At 36.0% G+C, this 21,906-nt stretch overlaps 1 protein-coding gene across 1 annotated transcript in view; it reads left to right on the top strand.

Annotated features, from left to right (window-relative positions):
- znf536 (zinc finger protein 536) overlaps window positions 1-21,906 on the top strand; it is a 281,007-nt gene that overhangs the window by 32,749 nt on the left and 226,352 nt on the right. Inside the window, exon 2 of the mRNA XM_028441311.1 lies at window positions 5,577-5,648. The gene's annotated coding sequence lies outside the window, so the exon portion shown is untranslated. The remainder of the gene's footprint in view (window positions 1-5,576; window positions 5,649-21,906) is intronic.

Below are 21,906 nucleotides of genomic sequence, written 5' to 3'. Positions count from 1 at the left end.
ATAAATAAATGTGGTTATCACAGATTCATAGAACAATAGACCATCATTTTACTGACTTTATGGATGGACCCCAAAAATCTCTCCCCTTTATTCCCCCTTATAGATGGTCCTGTCTCCACATGACTGTTCTTCATTGTCAGGTACAGGCACAGTGGGGGTCCCTGGTCTCTGGAACCTTTATTTTGGCGGTCTTGTGCTGAAAAGGTTGAGAACCACTGGTCTAAATAAGCTACTTTTTGTCTGACAATCGCCATCATCCAGACACGGAGGTGCACATATGCAGAAAGCTATTTGGAAAAGCCGGGGCGTAGCTGTCACTTTTTATTAGGCGCTGAGGTGTCATGTTTGTTAGGAAGCTGAGTGCAGATGGCAGAGTGGAAGAAATGGATCACTAATTTTAACAATGATTAATGAACAGAGATGGAAAATGAATTACGTCGGACTATTGGAGGCGAGGAAGATTTTCTCTGAAAATGTAAAGTTGGGCTGCCAGGCCCTGGTGTGTGTGTGTGTGTGTGTGTGTGTGCGTGTGTGGGGGGAGGAAACCTGTGTGTGTGTGTGTGTGTGTACATGTGTGATAGACTGTTTGTGTATGCACTAAGGTGTAGTCCTTTGTAGAATCAACACTTCCCTGCTCTTGCCTATGACTTTAGCGCTTAAACAACGCTAGCGTTATACCCCCTCCCCCTCCCCCTCCCCCTCCCCAGTGTTAAGGTACACACTCTTTAATAAGGTAAACACAGGAAAGGTTAGACTGTCTTAAAACGTTAGCTGTTTTCATCTCTCCGCAGCGTGTTTTTTTATCAATTCCGAGCCGTGGCAGATTCAATCACTTGTGAGCGTTGGTTTCCTGAGCTATTTTCACTCAAACACCAACAACAATAACACGTCAGAGACATGTGTGTCTTTGAATGAATGCTGCGAGCGACTTTTGTGTGATTTTTACAGCTTATACGCTACATGTCAAACGTTTTAAAGCGTTGTTATTGACACGTTGAAACGCCATCTTTCGGATTTGATCAGTGCGAGGATTTAAAGGCACTGACATCACTCGTTGCTCGCCATCTAAAGAGGAAATACCTTGAACTCGTCTGTTTTTCTCCTGCATGTCTCTGTCCATGTTTGTCTGGTGGGCGGAAAAAAAAAAAGAGGATTTTTTATTTATTTATTTGTAGACAAACAATACAAGTGAAAAAAAACACAAAACCATTTTTTAAAAAAACAAGGACACAGATTATATAGTTTTATAATAATTTATAAATATAAAACAAAAGGAATCTGTATATGAGGCAGGGTTGGATCAATTACATTTCTCAATTACAATTACATCTTCAATTATCCATGTTCAATTACGATTCATTTACGATTGCGTTGACCAGCATTTTTTCCATTGCAATTAAAATTATTATTTTTCCCCTGAAAGTCAATTACAATTACGTTCTCAATTACTAATCCCTTATCCCTTAATAAATAAGCCCATAACATCAAGGACACACTAAATGAGAGAAAAATACACAAGACCTCGACAAAATACACACAAATAACACACATTGAGAATCATATAAAAAAATAATACACACAAAAAGACAATAAAAACACAAAAAAACAAGATAAAAATATATTGAATAATAAAAAGAACAGACAAACAACAACAAAACACACAAAAAATACACAAAATGATGATCCAAATGATCTTGGTTAGAACATATATTTTTTTTACAGACTTCAGAGCAAAACGTTCTACTTGAACAGAGGGGGTACTTGCACTTAAAAGTTAACGAAAAGGGGGAACATTGGCCCAAAAAGTTTGAGAACCACTGGTGTACACTACGACATTACATTTAACTCCAAAAAGAGTTTTGTCATGATTGTTTTAACTGTTATGGCTCCTTCTTTTTGGCCTCTCAGCCTGACCATCCTCCCTCTCACCTAACACCTGATTCACATCAGTAATCAGATCAGTAATCAGATCAGTCATCAGGTGTAGAGGGAGGAGGAGCTTATAAAGGGCTGTGAGGACCAGGAGGAGGAGTAACATCATGGACCAGCAGCAGACATGTGGGAGAATTCTGGTAGTCATGGTTTTTGTGTGTATGTAGATTTAAAATGTTATGACTTATTGTTATAATCCATTACTTTCACCTCTGAATACAAGCTGAAGGTGAGCAAATAAGACATCAAATCAAAATGATGTTCTATGAAATGTAAAATAAAAAAATATTCTCCAAAAAATAATAATTTACTCATATTTTTTTTAAATATACTATAGTGCAACTAAAATGACTGATTCAGAAATCAACTCAATTACAATAACATGAGTACTTTTAATCCAATACTTTCACCTGAGGGTGAGTAAAAAAAGTGTTAAATCACTGGTTTTCACAACTTTTCTCAAGTTTTTCTGCATGAAACTAAAAGAAAACCTCTTTTTTTGATTTTTAGTTCATTTTTTGAGAGATTTTAAATGTTTGTTTGTCACAGTTTGCTGGGATGGGAACGTAGAAGGATCTAGAACAGTGGTTTACAAGTCCCTCCTTTGTCTGACTACAACATTTTAATCAGAATTATATTTAGAAACATCTATAGAACATAATGATGGAATACATTAGGGATAACACACATTTTAAAGAATATTATTATATTAACACGTGAATGAAACAGTATTTAGTGCCTCCTGAATGGATTTATTTCTATAGTTTTTATCATTTATGGTCATCTCCCTGATATGGGACCAAGACTGACTCTTTTATTTTTGATTTAATTATTATTAATGTATGTTTTTGTGTTTTGTGTTGTCTGTTCTTATTATTCAGTATATTTTTTTCTTATTTTGTGTATCATTTAAATTATTGTTTTTGGTGTCGTTTAGTATGTTTGTTATTTTTTTGTGTTTTTTGTAGTGACATTGTGTATTTTTCTCTGTGTGTGTGTTTTTGGTGTCATTTTGTGTATTTTGTTGTTTGTCTTTTTTAAAAAATTATTATTCAGTTTATTTTTCTTATTTTTAGTGATTTTGTAGCTGTTGTTTGAGCTGCTGGTGATATCTAGTATGATTATCATTTTTAACTAAAAATAAACATGATAAAACCCCATGTTTTTCATACTTTCATTTGTTAACTGTCCACTCTCTCTAGTACCCCCTGTAGTGCCACTGCGTACCCCTAGGGGTACACGTACCCCATTTGAGAAACACTAATCTAGAGTTTAGTTCCCTGCTCTCCAAAGATCACCTGCCACTCACTGTCATCATCACTGTCGTTCTTTTATTTTGGCGAGGGCTTCCTCTTCTTTTGTCATCCATTAATATGGAAATGTTGTGTTAGGCCTATCTAAAAAGTGTGGACTCTGAAAGAGGATTCCTAGAAGAAGAATTTAAAAGAAGTGGGTCTTAGAAAGTAGTGAATGTGGGGCTGGATGCAGCCATGCATGGAGAAGCTGAGGCTCAGTCCTGCAGCAGGGGGATTGCACACAGATGTGGAGGGTCCGCCTGCAGGAGGGCCACCCACCACCACCACCACTACTACTGTTTCAATGGAGCGTCAAGAGTGAAACACACACACACACACAGGCATGATGTTGCCTTAAGTCACAATCTAAATTGGCTCCCAAGGGCATAGCGACTACCTTGTTCACCAAAGGCATTGTGTATGTTTTCTGAGTGCTTAGCATATGCTGCTGTAACCTGAGATCTCTCTCTTTTTCTCTCTCATGCTTTCATTTCCCCTCCTCCCTCCCTCCCTCGCTCACACACACACAAACACAAGCACAATATGTTGCAAGAAGTTGTCGTGTTTTTAGCTTTTTTTAATGCAATTTAAACTAGTTCAATTCTAGCTCACAAATCCTCTTTTTTTACTGGGGTGGCACCAAAAATTAAAGAATTTGGATGGACTTTTTGTGCAAAATTGCATGATATCCAGGAAAAAAAAAATGAGAATTAATTAGACAATTTGTGATTACAGTTGTGGAGTTTCAATGTATTTATGAATTTGGAAAGACGGAGATATCTAAAACTGATTTATTTGGTCATTTACACAATGATTTGTAGGACTGTGACGATATCTCGATACGGCGATATATCGCAATATTTTTGTGCATGATTGATCATCAATATGCTCCCGCTAGGGATCGATATTTTTTTTTTTTTTCCCCAAAACCTTTTCTGCTTTTTCACTAAAATGTGCAGGTACGTCTTCACAGAAATGTTCTCACTGTTTGTTGAAGGAACCAATATATTATTTACTGGAATATTTCACTATAATGGTGTCACTGGTAAAGACCATATTTATTGTTTACAGAAAGCACTATTGGAGATATTATACGCTTACATTGGTATGTTTACACTTATTTACAGAAATTTTGCACTAAAATAGTGTCACTGTTCATAGGACACTTTTTCAATTTGTTGTCTTTCAGAGATATAAAATAAAAATTTTATTTTTTTCACTTAATCTTTATTTTTCTTATGTCATAGATTATCGTAGATTGATTTCTGACCAATATATCGATGATTGCAGTATCGTCATATCGTGAGATAACTGTTATCGTGAGCTGTGTATCGTATCGTGAGGTACCCAGAGGTTCCCACCCCTAATGATTTGTGTGTTAACTCCTGCGGTGGGCCACAGTGGATGCTCTAAAAGGCGCCGCGCCTTGAGTTTGACACGAGTATTAAATTGTGTGACATATAGATGATGTTCCACGTGTAATTAAATGTAAAATAAATTAAAAAAAATGTCCTCAGTAACCATTGGGTGTAGAAATGTAACAAATTACTACTTTTAAAACATACTTAAGTACAAGTAAAATGTACTTAAGTGTAATTACTGAACTCAAATATAACAACGTGAGTACTTGTAATCTGTCACCAACAATAATTAAAAAATAAATGACTTCTAATTTCAACATTTTGTGTAATTTAGGACAAATGTGTGAGATTTTTTTGTGCAAAATTGCAGGATTTCAGGAAAAATTGAGGATTCATTCGACAATTTGTGACTACAGTTGTGGAGTTTCTATTCATTTATGAATTTGGAGGTACTGAGATATCTATAACTGATTTATTTGGTCATTTTCACAATGATTCATGTTTTAATTTCTCCGGCGGGCCACATTAGATGCTCTAAAAGGGCCAGATTTGGGCGCCGTGCCTCGAGTTTATATGGATTATGTTCCATGTGCCATATAATGTAAAATAAAAAAAATATTCTCCAAAAAAAAATGACTCAGTAATGGTTGGGTGTAGAAACGTAACAAATGACTTTACTGAGATCTCTACTGTTATGTTTTCCACTTTTTTAAAGGAAATTCAAACTAGTTCAAGTCTAGCTCATAAAACCATCTTTTTTGGGGGGTGGGACCAAAAATGAGAGAAAAACCTATTTTTAAAAAAGTGTTTTTTTAATTGTCTTTTCTCCTTATTTTGTAAAGCACAGGATTGGTGTAAAAGCAATGACAGTTTTAATCTTTTTTTCTAATAAATGAAGTTTTCACAGGAAAACTTGTGAAAACTGTGTTGCAAACTTGTCACCTCTCCGTCTGAATGTCCTGGTGTGTTTGTGTTTCTTTGTTTACAGGTTTTGGTCGTCCAACCGTCTGTGAAGCCGTCGGAGGTTCTTCACGACATCCGGCGCTCGCTGGAGAGGCAGGTACGATCACATTGATTGATCCAGGATATTAAAATGTGTCTGTCACACTCAGAATGAAAACCTGCACGACTTTTTATATTCATTTAAATCTTTATCTGTCGCACAAGTCACTTTTTTTTAGTGTGTTGTTACTCCATCAACCTTATGCCACACATTGTCTTTATTTTAAACACTTTATTTATAGACCTATCATTTTACAGAACACAAAACACATGCATCAATCCCTCTCTCACACCCACTAGGCCAACAGGAAATACATGAGATAATAATAACAATAATTACAAATCAATTAATGAATCAAAAATACATTAAATACTATTTAAAAATTACAAGAAAATGAATACAATTAAAATAGAAAAATAAATACAATTAAAATAGAAATATAAATGCAATTAAAATAGAACAGAATACATAATAAATACAAATAAAATTACAAATAAAATAAATAGAATAAAAACATTAAATAAATAAATACATACAATTAAAAACTTTAAAAATTGAAATAAAAGATAAACAAAATTAATATTTTTAAATTTAGTAAATCCATAAATAAATAAATTGAATAAAATAACGAGTAAAAGTAAAAAAAAAATAAATAAATGAATATATTTTCAAATTAATTAAATAAATAAAAGTAAATAAACAAAATAAAAGTGATATATATATATATATGTCTTCGCATAGGTGTTAACTCACATATACACATAACTTATGTTTACAATCTACAAGGAGAACCCCCCCCCCCCACTTGAACAAAGCCACCTGGTCATTCTAAATATTCTAAATATGCAAAGGCTGACACACCAGAATGATATCAGGCGAATTATGATGTTCTCAATAAACTCTATAAAGGGAGTCCAGGCTTTAATAAATCTGTCTACGTTTATTTTATGGTTAAAAGAACAGAAAGTCTCAGAGACAGCAGTGATAAATGTCTGGAGGTAGTGAAGTGGTGAAGTGTCGAGTACGACGTGTTGATGGTGTCACACATGCTTTTATTTTTTATTTATTTTTCTTGGTCCTTTTCCTGATTTTTTCTTATTGAGTTTAGAGTTTTCGTTCTATCCTCACGTCTAGATGGTCTTGACTGTTTCCTTCACTGCAATTATGAAAGTGGTTGGAAATATTGACGGTAAATATTGTTGTTTAGTTGCAAAGCTCGTTCCTAACCATCTGAATTCATATAAACAAGCTGGATGGTTGGGAAAATCATTTTTTTATATCAACAAATATTACCTTTTGTATCATTCCTATGATTCATTTGTTTTGACAGAAAATAACATCATCACCTCAATCACAAAAAGTCTTGTTTTAGACGTTATTTAACACTTTTCACGTCACAGTAACTCGACATGGCCAATATTTGACATAAAATGTTATATTTGTTCACAACGGTATTTGTTTTTATTACATTTGTATTAATTTTATTTTTGTTCCCATGTTTGCATTAGTTGTTTTAGGTTGATTATACATGTAGTGCAATATTTTGTTGAAAAATAGGCATGTTTATTAAAACATAGTGATACTTGCTGCTGTTTTAGACTTTTTCCACAACTGAAGATGAAGATGAATTCGTTTTTCGTGTAATTTTGCACACATTATTTTTTATCTGGAATACATAAAGTCAGACTTCACATTAAAAGTCGGCTTAATGTGTCAAAGTAGCTCAATTAAGTTGTTGCATACGGTAAACGTCTCATGTATGAACCTAAAAAGGAATAGACCAAATATATAGCATAACATCAATTCAGAATACTAATAAAAATATCAGGCTCTAAATAGAGCAACATTTATGAAAATAACCTCCATTCAATGCTGTTTTGGTGCCATATGTTACGTTTAATCTGATTGGTCGGCTAAGACGTGATGCATTTGGTTGTTTGGTTTTTTCATTTTTTGTGGTTTCACAATGTCTGTTGATCATTTTAAAACAAAAAATAATAATTTACTTGTAACGATTGAGTGTAGAAATGTAATAAATTACTTCTTTTAAAACGTATTTAACTACAAGTAAAATTACAGATTTAGAAATATACTCAAAAGTACAAGTACCCATAAAAGCCACTCAATTACAGTAATGTGAGTACTTGTGATCCATCACCAACAATATCAAAACAATAAATGACTTCTAATCATAACATTTTGTGCAATTTAGGACAATTTTGAGATTTTTTTTTGCAAAATTGCACGATTTGAGGAAAAAAATTGAGGATTAATTCAACAATTTGTGACTACAGTTGTGGAGTTTCAATGAATTAATGAATTTGGAGGGACTGAGATATTTCTAACTGATTTATTTAGTCATTTACATTACTTTCACCTCTGGGCATTGGTTATTATTAGAAATTAAGTGTTGGAAAACATCATTTACACAAAGCTAATATCAAAGTTTTTAGTGTTTTGGTCCAAATCCATTTTAAAATCTTAGTTTTAAAATGAAACCTATTATTTGTTCAAATAGAAAATAGATTTGACCTATAATTTACTTTACTTGTACAACACTATATAACCTTCCTTTTTTATATTTAGTGCTAAAACTGTGTCTGAAAATGCTCACGTTTCAACGAGGGGAGAGAAACAAAGAACATTTGGCACTAGTTTACACACACACACACGCACACACACACGTGCACGCGCGGTCTGTCAAAAAGCCACAATGCCGTCAATTCCTCTCTATTTAGCTCAAGGAGACAATTAGCAACCAGAGGTGACACGGTAAACAGGTGCGAGCCATTATTCCTGGAGCTGGAGAAGCATGGCCACGCCATCTTTCACCGTGATCGTCTTTGTTAGCGTCATCCTACCTGTTCCACTGCTATCCACATGTCATCATCGTCATTATCATCATCATCATCATTATTATTGTGGAGTGGTGAAGACGAGACTCTTTCTGCTCATTCCTCTCGTTTAACAATCACAGTTTAGGGCTTTTTCTTCAACGTTTTCCTATTTGTTTTTACATCTGTATGCTTTTAATTTGGAAAAGATTTGGCGTCTCAGGGGTTTTGCGTTCGTGAGAAACAGACGAGGAACTGAGGCCAGTTTGTTTCAATTGATCATTTCTAAAGTTTTAATCAATTGAAACTTTTTTACTTAAAGCTGAAGAATGAACATGAACGCCATGATACAACTGTAAACACAGAGTCAGTTATGAAATAAATGTATTTCATTTATTTACAATATGAGCATACCTGTCCAGTTTTAGATTTGAAAATATGTGAAGTTTTATCGAGCCGTCCCACCACCCCAACCAAGCTTTACTATCCCTTATATTTTAATAAAAGAAATGGAAAATTAGCACTTACTAAACACAAATAGGAGATTATAATCTGGCTTTGTTGACAGTGAAATGCAGTGAACATTCCTAGATTATAATTCAGCCTGCATGAAAACATAAAGGGGTTTATGAAGCACATTTTGAATTCAATAGATTTACAGTTCATACATGAGTACACATAGTAGCTTCTCCTCTATGTTAGCATGTTGACTAGCACTAGCTTCTCCTCCATGTTAGCGCATTGACTAGCACTAGCTGTTCCTCCATGTTAGCGCATTGACTAGCACTAGCATCTTCATGTCAGCACATTGACTAGCACTAGCTTTTCCTCTATGTTAGCCCGTTGACTAGCACTAGCTTCTCCATGTTAGCGAGTTGACAAGCACTCACATCTCCATGTTAGCACGTTGACTAGCACTAGCTTCTCCTCCATGTTAGCGCATTGACTAGCACTAGCTGTTCCTCCATGTTGGCGCGTTGACTAGTACTAGCATCTTCATGTCAGCACATTGACTAGCACTAGCTTCTCCTACGTTAGCACGTTGACTAGCACTAGCTTCTCTGCCATGTTAGCGCATTGACAAACACTAGCTTTTCCTCTATGTTAGCCCGTTGACTAGCACTAGCTTCTCCTCCATGTTAGCGCATTAACTAGCACTAGCTTTTCCTCTATGTTAGTCCGTTGACTAGCACTAGCTTTTCTTCTATGTTAGCCCCTTGACGAGCACTAGCTCTTCCTCTATGTTAGCCCATTGACTAGCACTAGCTTTTCCTCTATGTTAGCCCGTTGACTAGCACTAGCTTCTCCTCCATGTTAGTGCATTGACTAGCACTAGCTTTTCCTCTATGTTAGCCCATTGACTAGCACTAGCTTCTCCTCCATGTTAGCGCATTAACTAGCACTAGCTTTTCCTCTATGTTAGTCCGTTGACTAGCACTAGCTTTTCTTCTATGTTAGCCCCTTGACGAGCACTAGCTCTTCCTCTATGTTAGCCCATTGACTAGCACTAGCTTTTCCTCTATGTTAGCCCATTGACTAGCACTAGCTTCTCCTCCATGTTAGTGCATTGACTAGCACTAGCTTTTCCTCTATGTTAGCCCGTTGACTAGCACTAGCTTCTTCTCCAGCTTTACGGTTGTTGGTTTGAATCTTTTTATGTTGTGACGTCATCTTCGAAGGTCTTAAAATTAGCAAGTGCAGATATTTGTTTTAAAAAGAAAGGATAAAGTAAATTAATTTAATAAACTAAGTTGGGAGTCGACGGTTGCCCTACCCTTAGAACACTGCAGGTGGCAGTTCTTGCGAGGCTAGTGACAGCATTCAGTTTGGAGACGCAGAGGAATGTTTTAATTCATTTATCTTTTAATTATTATTACACTATAATATGGTAGGATGGTGGGAAAGACAGGTAAAATACGGTCGTTTTCACGGTCAAAATGGGATACATGACAGATATGTATGAGTGTCCTTTTCCAGGCCTGATGCTACATTCCTCTAGCTAAGCATCGTCTGCTATTTAAGCACAAGCGTCGCCGGCTGTTGTTTTATTAATTTAACATAGATTGGGTGAGTCATCTGCTTTTGGCTGATGTCGCGTTGGGAGGTACTGTATGTGCCACAGATTTCCCTTATATTGGAAGCGGAGCTAACACATGCTACCCCCTGATTAGTTCTCACACCATTTCTCACACGGCGCACTCGCACACATACTTGCAGATGCTTACACACACACACACACACACACACACACACACACACACACACACACACACACACACACACACACACACACACACACACACACACACACACACACACACACACACACACACTGATGACATCTATAGCGATGAAGCAGCATAAACGGACCTGGATTTGATCGTTGCTCAATCACTGATGGTTCTTGTAGTGTAGGGTGGTCATCAGCCTGAGGCCAGAATTGAGTTCTTGTATATACGTACGTGAACTAACAGGTACAAAACAGCCGTGAGAGAAACACACTTTAATAGGATCCTCCACTGTTTTTAAGTTTTGTCTAAAACCTTTGAACTGTACTTATTAGAAGATTCATGTCTAACAAAACACATTATTTTACGCAATATTATTTTTATTCATTTTTAAAAATGGGACTTCTTTCCCATTTTAGAGCCCATGTTCCACCATCTTGAAAATCACGTGATTGATGATGTAGCACAGGACTTAAACCCAAAAGAATATAATATCTATCTTCACGGTTTGCGCTTCTTCATTCGTTCATGATTTATTCGCTGACTTCAGCCACCGTGGCACGTCAGCACACTGTTTAAGGGAGAGTAAAGGTCCCTTAGGAAAGCTCTTCTTTTCTGCTTCATTGTCTACTACAAAAGCACAGAGTTTGAACTGTCGCCCCCTGCGGTCACAGATTAACTGTTTTTATTCTCTTTTAGTAAACAAAAAAGTTTTACATCGCCATCTTTAACTTTTCCTAATTTTTAGAGCAACCAAAAGCAGCACAAGTTGTTATTTTGACTGAAAAAGCTGCTAAATGATCTAAAAATCAGACTGAATGCTTCATTCTAATAGAAAACAGTGGGATGTTTACAGGCAATGGGGCCGTGTGACATCATCAATCACGTGATTTCAAGATGGAGGTACACAGGTTATGGTGTATTATATGGTGCATTAAAATGTGTTCCGCTAGGCATAAATCTTTTAATAAGTACATTTCAAAGCAGGAGAGAATTGTTTTTCAAAAGTTTTCAATACAGTTTTCCCCAAATTTGTAACTTTTTTTTCATTACGTTTTCAGTGAAATGATCCCAAACTTTTCTGACTTTAGGTTGGTTCTTCTTCTGCTTCGCAATACTTCTTCACAGTTCATGTATGGTGCTGCAGCAAAAATGAAACTGTTGTATGTTGTAGGCAACATTATCAATTATGTTACTCATCATTTTTGCATTATTGTATATGTTACACACATTGTGGTTGGCGTGAATCTAGAGACAGTCTATATATTTAATTTTATAGAAATCCCGGTATTTATCTCATACTCAATCTTTTCATTCTATATAATGTGAACTCACTACATACTCATTTTGGCACCAGACTTAGTATGATTAGTACGTTAGTATGAGTAGTACATTAGTATGAGTAGTATGTTAGTGTAGTACGTTAGTATGAGTAGTATGTTAGTGTAGTACGTTAGTATGAGTAGTACGTTAGTATGAGTAATACGTTAGTATGAGTAGTGTGTTAGTGTAGTACGTTAGTATAGTACGTTAGTGTGAGCAGTACGTTAGTGTGAGTAGTACGTTAGTGTGAGTAGTACGTTAGTGTGAGTAGTACGTTAGTGTAGTACGTTAGTATGAGTAGTACGTTAGTGTAGTACGTTAGTATGAGTAGTACGTTAGTATGAGTAATTACGTTAGTACAGTACGTTAGTATGAGTAGTACGTTAGTGTAGTACGTTAGTATGAGTAGTACGTTAGTGTAGTACGTTAGTATGAGTAGTACGTTAGTGTAGTACGTTAGTATGAGTAGTACGTTAGTATGAGTAAGTACGTTAGTATAGTACGTTAGTATGAGTAGTACATTAGTATGAGTAGTACGTTAGTGTAGTACGTTAGTATGAGTAGTACGTTAGTGTAGTACGTTAGTATGAGTAGTACGTTAGTATGAGTAAGTACGTTAGTATGAGTAGTACGTTAGTATGAGTAGTACGTTAGTATAGTACGTTAGTATGAGTAGTACGTTAGTATGAGTAGTACGTTAGTATAGTACGTTAGTATGAGTAGTACGTTAGTATAGTACGTTAGTATGAGTAGTACGTTAGTATGAGTAGTACGTTAGTTTAGTACGTTAGTATGAGTAGTACGTTAGTATAGTACGTTAGTATGAGTAGTACGTTAGTATAGTACGTTAGTATGAGTAGTACGTTAGTATGGTATTTTGAGTGTTGGGGATTCTTTTTTAAAAATCACAAAATAATGATTCCTGTATTGTTGTGGATAATATGTTGATATCATAATTCCAACAACTTATTGAAGTTTAGCACTTCTGATTCACAGCAAAAAGGCCTTATATTAACTCCTGTGGTGGGACATGGTCTTTATGGAGTTTGCATGTGCTCCACAGGGACTCCTATCTTTCTAATGTGTGTAATAGGTCGTTGTTGTTGACCCTAAAACCCTCCAACTGTTCCCCCGCGTCTAATTTTAGATGAAACTAACAGAAGAACAGTAGCGGGTGGAGAGAGGTCAATTTTACCACAAGTTCCTCTTGAGCATTGCTGGGTTGAGGTCGTCACTGCCGTGTGGTGCTCTACCCCGCTGGTATAAATACGCCATGATTGGCATCACAGCCCCTCACTCTGCATCTCTTTTTATCTCGTCTCTCTCTCTTTCTCTGACAGCCTTCATTTGCTGGAGGAGTGGCAGACTTGGTGGGAGTTAATGATTATAATTATTTAGCTTTTTTTTTCTTTTTTTTTTACAATGTGGGATAATTATTTAAGAGGTTTGTGTAGTCATTGTTGTAATCAGTAAAGAGAGATTACAGAAAATCCGCATGCCAACAGATGGCACTTCGCTGTTGTTGTTGCTCCATATTTAAAACCATGTACGGCACGTTCAGCAGCAGCAGCAGCAGCAGCAGCGAGGCTAGGGGACAATCAGGGAACAGCCAAACTGTCAAACTATATGTATTTCATTATTAATCTACTGATCGTTCAATGTCATTTTATTATTATTTGGACAAAATGTGAGTCATTTGGGGGGATATTTACATATTCTGTGTGATTTGAGTGAACTTTAAACCGCTTTCACTTGCTTTGGTGCTTCCCTGTTTAAAGTTTATTATATTTTGCTGAAAAAAGGAAAAGGAATAAATGTGACGTGAGGTAAGGGCCCTCGCTGCCCCGCGGTCGACGGAGCAGGAGGAACACGGAGGCTGCTGGCCTACATTCCTCACTAATTGTATGATTGGAAAAGCTCTCCAAATGAGCAACAACCCCCACCCCCGACTCATTTAGTACCCCTTACCTACCAACCCCCCCTCCCCTTGCCCACGCCTGCCCTTCAAAGCGAATCACAAAAGAGCATTTTGGGAATAACGATCATTTCAAAGAGCGTCCATTATTAATTCCGTCTCTGGCTGTCGCTGCGTCTCACGTGGTTAGCTCGTATCGTTAGCGCTCGCTAACTACACACGTTCAACAAGGCAAGGACGGAGTTGAGTTTAAATAACTTGCGTCAATAATCTGACGGGGAACGGAAACTGTTTGCAACCAACGGCACATAATTGATCACATCCCTATTTTAAACTCATGGATACATTTAAACAGTCGACGTCATGACGTCCTGGAATGGAAGTACGATGAGCTAGCATGACATGACAACAACATATGTGACACAAACTGGTAACAAAGTTTAATATTTAGCTTTAATAAAGCAGTGGAGACCGGACCCCCACTGTAGCTGAAGGTGGTTGAACACAGACATGATGATTTTTGGGGTCCATCCATAAAGTCAGTAAAATGATGGTCCATTGTTCTATGAATCTGTGATAACCACCTTTATTTATTCATCTGAATAATATTCACTGTTATCCAGGAACGTTTATTATTATTATAGTCATCTTAAAGATGGAAATTATTGTTTTAATCAGAAATGAAAAATGATCAAAAATGTTGGACAAGGTGGTGAAATTGGGTTTTAAAAACCACAGAAATTGGTTTTAATTTGCAAATTAGAGTGGTCAAAAACAGACAAAAGTGGCAGAAATGGGCGGAGGCGGGTTTGGGGTAATGTCGTTTAAATAGTAGGAACAATTAGTTTAAATGGTTAAATCGACAAAAAAAGCATGAAATATGATGAAAAGAAGTCAAAAGTGACAATAATGGGTCAACATATGTGACATTAGGTGGAAACCATTTATAAGTGCTGAAAATGTCTTGGAAGTGGAAAAAAACAATATAGAAAAGTTATTGAAATTTGATGTAGAAGTTTTAGAAATGGGAGTAATGTAGCAAAAATGCATTAAAAGGAGCAAAAATATGGCAAGAAAACGTGATAAAAATAGGTTAAAATTTGGCATGTTTGGTGTAGTTGCAGAAAAATGGTAAAAATAAGCAAAAATGTATTTAAATTGTTCTGGAAGGTGGAGACACATGCCAGGTTACCAGGAAGCACAAAGACACAAGAGTTTGGATACAAAACTAAAGATACAGATTATTATGGAATCGATACATTTTTGATGGAAAAACGCTGCTTTTTGTTTGGAGGATTTTTTTTCCAAATCAGACTTTATTTAATCAAATGACGTAAATATGTAGCTGCTGATATGTGTTCCTTTCATGAAAAATGATGTGCTAATATACGTTCTTGTGACCTAACTGTGTATTTAAAAGACAATCACAGGTTTATTTCAGCGTAACAGGCAGAATATCAACTTTTCATTTTTGCAGGAATACGATCTGTGATCAATGCTAAAGTCTCAGCTGTGAAATAAAAGCTCCGTACGCTTCGCCAAATCTAATATTAGATTAAATGCTTTGCACAATGTTATTTTTCAAACTTTTGCACAAAGTCATACAAGTTTACAGATGCTCGATAAAGTATTTTCTGTTTTTGGAAACTGCGCTGATGCCACTGATAATTTAATGACGTCACTATTATAATATATTACATGATGTCAACCTGCCGTCATGAAATATGAGAGATTTGCTGTGTTAGCTTCTCTCTCCCACCTCCATTTTTTCATCACTTCCCCCAGTTTTGTTGTAAACTTTCTTTTCTTTTTAGTTTCTTTGCAATAAAATAAGCAATCTGATGTTGTGATGTCCAGTAAAGGATGATCTACCTGTGTGTGCTGTGTTAGCTCATATTTTACTGTTACCACCGCAGCTCATGGTCAAATTGGATTTCCTGATTTACGCCTGTTGCCACGCGCCATTCATTCCCGTGGTTAGTGAGGGACGAGCGCGGGGGGGCGGGGACGAGATGGGGGGGTGTAAGATGATTTCTGATGTAGACAGAGGTGCCTAACAGGATTGTGGGGTGCTGTTAAAACCAACTTGTTAATTAATACTATTGATCAGCAAAAAAAGATAAAAATAAAGGCAAATGTGATTTGCATACAGCTTGGGTGATCAATGCATTAACCGATTTTTCCTGCCTCTCTGAAATCTGATTTCTAGAGTTTTCAAAGTGAGAGAGAGAGAGTTCAGACTAATGTGGATCGATTACTGGCTTCTCTCAGACTAGAATACAAAGCGTTTTATTAGGCAGTGAAGGGTGAAACACACAAGGCAACGTTTGAATTTGAAAAGTCCTTTTTTATTTGTTTCTGCTGCTGCTGCTGTCGTCGTACACCCCCCCCACACCCACCCCCAAAATATGTGGGACGAGTGATATTTGTCAAACGCCAGACAACACTTTCAAAAATACGACGATGTATAACAATAACAGTAGTGACGTAAAACACACACGAGGTGTGAAAGAAGCAATATGTTGTCTCCTTCCCTCGCTCTCTTGTCAAGAGCAGCTTATTATAGTGTATTGATTTATTAAGCTTTAAATGTGATCTCTATGTCCATGTCAAGGGCAGCGAGAGAAAGAGAAAAAGGTGTGAGAGAGAGAAATAAAAAGGAAGGTAAAGAGAAACAGATAGAGATGAAAAAAAAAATAAAAAATATATATATATATATATATTGTCCCCTACAAGTAGAAGTACTGTTGATTTAAATTATAATCAAGTACAAGTAAGTTATACATTAAATACAGTAAAGTATAAGTAAAAAGTTGCTCAATTAAATAATACTCAAATCAGAAGTTAGAAGTTATTTTAACCCCCCAGGTTTATTTTTAATAATAAATATTGCAACGGTTCCCGAAATATGAAATTTTGCATAATTGGAACTTAATTCATTCATCTGTATAAAATAAAAGATTTGTCAAAAAGTACGATTGTTTAGAAAAAAATAACGCAAAAAAATAAAATAAAAAATAAATAAAATAATACCAATTAATGCAATTAAGAATAAAAAAATTCTCAGACTCTAAGTCAGTGTTTTTTAAACTTTGGGGTCGGGACCCCAGGTGGGGTCGCCTGGAATTAAAATGGGGTCACCTGAGATGTCTAGTCATTGGTTCATAACCTGCCTAAATTATAATAAAAAAAACAAAACATTTTTACTATTTTTAATATTCCTTTTCAAATGAACACATCACAGAATACATATCAAACAACTGTTTTCTCTTTGCTTAAACTTTCTCAACACTTTAATAAACGTGATCAAAAACTAATTCTAGAATAGAATAAATGTCTCTGGGTCACCGGACATTTGTGAGATCAAATACAAAATGGGGTCACGACCCAAAAAGGTTGGAAATCTCAGGCTGTAAGTATAGATCCATTTATGAACTCTGAGGAAATAACCTCCGTTCAATTCTGTTTCAGCGCCGCACATTACGTTTAATGTGATTGGTCGACTATGATGTGATGCATTTAATTTATTGTTTGATTATTTTTATATTTTTGTAGTTTCACAATGTCTGTTGATCATTTAAAAACAAAACAGTTTACTCAGTAAAGGTTGGGTTCATAAATGTAACAAATGACTTTATAAACATACTTAGAAGAAGGTGAGAGAGATAAAAAGATAGACAGAAGGTGAAGACACACAGGTATCTGAAGATAGAAAAAGATTGTCCGTGGGGTGGGGGGTGGGGGGGGGTGGCAGCCAGGGATTTTCAGAGCTGTTCTATAACACAAAAGGGTAATTGTTTTAGCCCAGATGTTGCTTTCGCACAACAAGCAGGATACAATGTTCCTACTGAGCTGATGAGCCCAATCAGTGAAATGATTAAAAATTGATTTTGTCCCTGTAATTACAGTATGTAAACTACTTAGCCGGGATTGCAAAGGAAGTGATTTTCTAATTACGTATATACTCTGGTGTCTAATGATTGGTTTTTTGAAGTAATGAAGAGAGGGTCCTAACGACTCCACTGTGTTCTGTTGTTGAAGGGAGAGGCAGGAGAAGGTGTGTGTACGTGTGTGTGTGTGTGTACATGCGTGTACGTGTGTGTGTGGAGGGGGTTGATGACAGAGCATCGTTAGGGAAAGACAGTGTGCTGGGATACAAAAGGGGAAGGAAAATTGAGTTTTTGCCAGCCAGAGCTCGCACGGTAACGTTGGGGCCCCCATGTTTGTTTGGAAGGCAGATAACGGGGGGGTTGCCAGGTCCAGTCCGATTGAGGACATCTCACATGGCACAGCAGAATGACCAGTTATGAATGGCTACGATCACACAGAAATACAGTATGTGGGTATTTCACTCAGTTTCTCTTTTTAGTTCAGGGGCCAAATATGGAGCAGTTTGATGGGAAAAAGAAAGAAAAGAAATATTATAATATAAATTGTGAGCCGAGTTTTTAATATCAGTTCCTGCTGGATCTTCACATCAAATATTGTAGATTTTTTTCAACCAATTTAGAGGAATTTTGTGGAATTGTTTGTGAGAAATTGCTAGATTTTTGGAAAAATGTAGATTTGTTTTTACAATTTGCATTTAAAAATGACTGCATTCATGTGATATAAACAAAGGAAAACTGCAAGACACTAAAAATATTGCAGAGATTCATATAGATGTTTACAACTGGATTATTTGATCATTTATACAATAATTCATGTTTTTTCTTTCATTTTTACTGTCTCCTGTGGGCCAGATTAGATCCTCGAAAGGGCTGGATTTTGGCTCCGGAGCTTTGAGTTTGACACATGTGCTTTAAGGTGTCGAGACCACATTTTGACGGTCTCGGAATTTGAAGACATTTTTATTTTGTAACCAATTTTGGTGAAATTTGTGAGAAATTGCTAGATTTTTTGAAAAATTCAGATTTTTTCCCATAATTTGTGATAAAAAAATAACTAATAACTGTGATATAAGCTTGGCAAAATGTTGAGCCCATAAAAATATTGTGGAGTTTCATTGAATTTGTGAATTTGAGATATCTATAACTGGATTATTTCGTAATTTACACAATATTTTATGTTTTTGGATTATGCTGAATTTGGTGCTTTAAAAGGCCCGATTTGGCCCCCGGGCCTTGAGTTGGACACATGTGGCTTAATAGAATACAATGTCTAGTTTGACATCTTGAAAACGTACGAAAAAGCATTTGTTACAGTCCTGATTTCCACTGTATATTTTTTATTCAACAACTTTAAGAACCCTGAATCAATGCAACCAGTTCTGACTGGTGAATACAAAACAGAAAGCTGACATTAAAAAAAATCTATAAAAACATTACATTTGTAATGTTTTAATGACTTAGGTATCAGTAAGTCTAATTTAGAACATTTGATAAAAGGACTTCAGTAATTGCTTTTCCAAAGGGGATTTATTTGTACCTATTTCCTGATTGATTTCTGTCGTTAATTGCATTTTCTTTCTTAAGTTTCGACATGTGTTTTCCAAAGAAGCGATGCTTATAAATAAGTGCATGTGCATGCCATTAAGAGCTATTTAGCATCATCTGTTTGTGGAGACAAAGACGCTGAATCTTTTTTTTTTTTTTTTTTTTTTAAATTAATTTCCCATATGTTACAGTCTGTAAGTCATGCGGTATAGTTAAAACGCACACATCACATCATAAAACTATTATTGAAAATGTTCTTTTCCTACTCGGAAATGTTCATTATGAGAATGTAAGGCAAACAGTGTACAACTATTAACTTGCTGCCCTTTATGATTCAATTTCACAGGGTGGTTTTAATTTAAGGAAAGTAAACATTGATTAATTTAGCTGCTGCTGCTGCTGCTGCTGCTGCTGCTGCTCAAGGCAATGCAGATATTACTTTTAAGCTCACACTAGGATTAAAATAAGGCAAAGGCACTTTCTTCACTTATTATATATATATATATATTTAACATTGAGCTTCTGAGCCTGTTTCAGACCATTATAAACAAAAGTTGAAGGTGATTTGTGCTCATATAGCAAGGTGAAGCCATTTTTGTTTGCATCTTTGTATCTTTTTCTGAAAATTGATGACGTGAAAGCAGAGAAAATACATTGATACAGCACAGGGTAAACGTTCCTGTTTAATATCAGGGCTAGAGAATGACGACCACGGGCCAACACATGCCACAGTCTAAGTCAATTACCTGAAAGAAATCTTCCAAACAGTTATATGAAGAACTTTCAGACGTTATAGATGGAATAGAAATACAGACTTCTTCCTGAGAGGCACCGGCCTGAAATTCATCCATCGATTACTTTTATATGATTTTGACTTCTTTCTTAATACGTCTGGGAAAACGTTGGAAAATGGGGGGATTGTCTCTCCAGCATTAACTCACTTGTAAAAACACTTCTATCATATAAGAAAAACTAAAGGCACGCATTGATTTTGTATATAATGTAACGTTATACAGGTACTGTATATTATAGCAAGCATTCGGACATGAGTTTAACTTGTAACGGCCTCAGTGATTGTGAACCAAAAGTTCACTCAAATTCAAAACCAGAATGTAGAACCTACGGTTTTCCATTTGAAAAATTTCCCAAAATTTGTTTCAGAGTTTACCCATTTTCATTTACGATAGTTTCCATTTCATCATCTTACTGGCTATTAAACTTCCCCAAATCATGCCAAACATGCTTAATACAGCAAAGGACATTATCTATTAATATTTTTATGCTACTGCAATGGACTAAAAGCACGCGCTGGAATCATGCAAGATTTTGCACAAGATTTGACGTTCGTCCATTTGATAAACTTGCCAAAGATAGACATTAGACCAAACAATGTGGTAGAAATGTGAGATATTGTTGGGAGAGAAGTCAAGGTGAGGATTTACATTTCCAATTCAGAAGTCGTTCATATTGTGTCGTATAATGTTGAAAACCTGTTCATGGGGAAATTGCGAAATACTGTATTCTTCTAAAACGCCAACTATGTCACAATGTGTGATGTTGTTTCAAAATGTGCATGTGAGGGGATAATATGTGCCAAGTTAGAATTTGCGCTTGATATTTTTAAAATAATAATAATAAAGTTATTGCCATTTTCATTTCTGTTCATTTTCTGCGATCATTGGAAATCAATGGCACGAGTAATGTTTAATGTGACAGAATATAAATGAATGAATGAATGAGTTTATGTTTATAGTTCCCCAAATAATGAAAATACATTTTCCCCTTTACACTTTTTGGTTTTTTAGTTGTAGTTGCTTTTAATAATTTCTTGTTTTTCCTGTAAAAGTTTGAGTCAACTGTGGCTGAGTTAGCTGTAAACAGGCTTTTTGAGTCCATCAAAGAGTCATTCTATCAGACAGAGCTAAACACACAGGGACACGGACCACGTAAGGAGAACATAAATCACTGCTCCTGGACCATCTGTCACTCATATCTAACAAAGCCCCACATATTTTCATCAGTTCAACGTCTAATTATCATTTCTTAACAAACATTTCTCTGTGAGAAAGAAATCTTCCGTTGAGCTTGTGAATATTGGGGAGGGGGAGGGCAAGATGTGTGACTTTTTAGTTCCTTTGGAGAATGAATAAGTGACATAAAGCTAGATTAAGAAAGCTGGGAAAGAAAAAAGCTTTGAAATGCACTCTTCTGACACGCTGATTGTTGGAGAAGCTGATAGCATTGCAGGCTTAGGCCTTTAATAATTCATTTAGTTAGGCTATGATCTATCATTTTGTACCTTTTGACATGCGATATTGAAATTTAATATTGCATCAATACAAATGATGTATTGCCAGTTGTCAGGAGAGAGGATGTGGGATGCAGAAAAGATGTGTGCAGATGTGTTTCTGCTCTGTTGTTCTTACAGTAGTGTCACACAACATCTGCCTTTATTCCCCTTCTTTTACTCTCAGCGTTGACATGTGTGCTTAAAAAATGACAAGTTAAAACGCTCAGGGAGAAAGCGTCGAGGAGTGGAGAGAGGCTTGGAGGATGGAAGTGAGTATCAGAGGGAACATG

Source organism: Gouania willdenowi, chromosome 3 (assembly GCF_900634775.1).
Source record: "Gouania willdenowi chromosome 3, fGouWil2.1, whole genome shotgun sequence".
In the NCBI taxonomy this organism is placed as follows: domain Eukaryota; kingdom Metazoa; phylum Chordata; class Actinopteri; order Blenniiformes; family Gobiesocidae; genus Gouania; species Gouania willdenowi.
The sequence above is the reverse complement of the archived record's forward strand: the minus strand, read 5'-3'. Positions and strand labels throughout refer to the sequence as shown.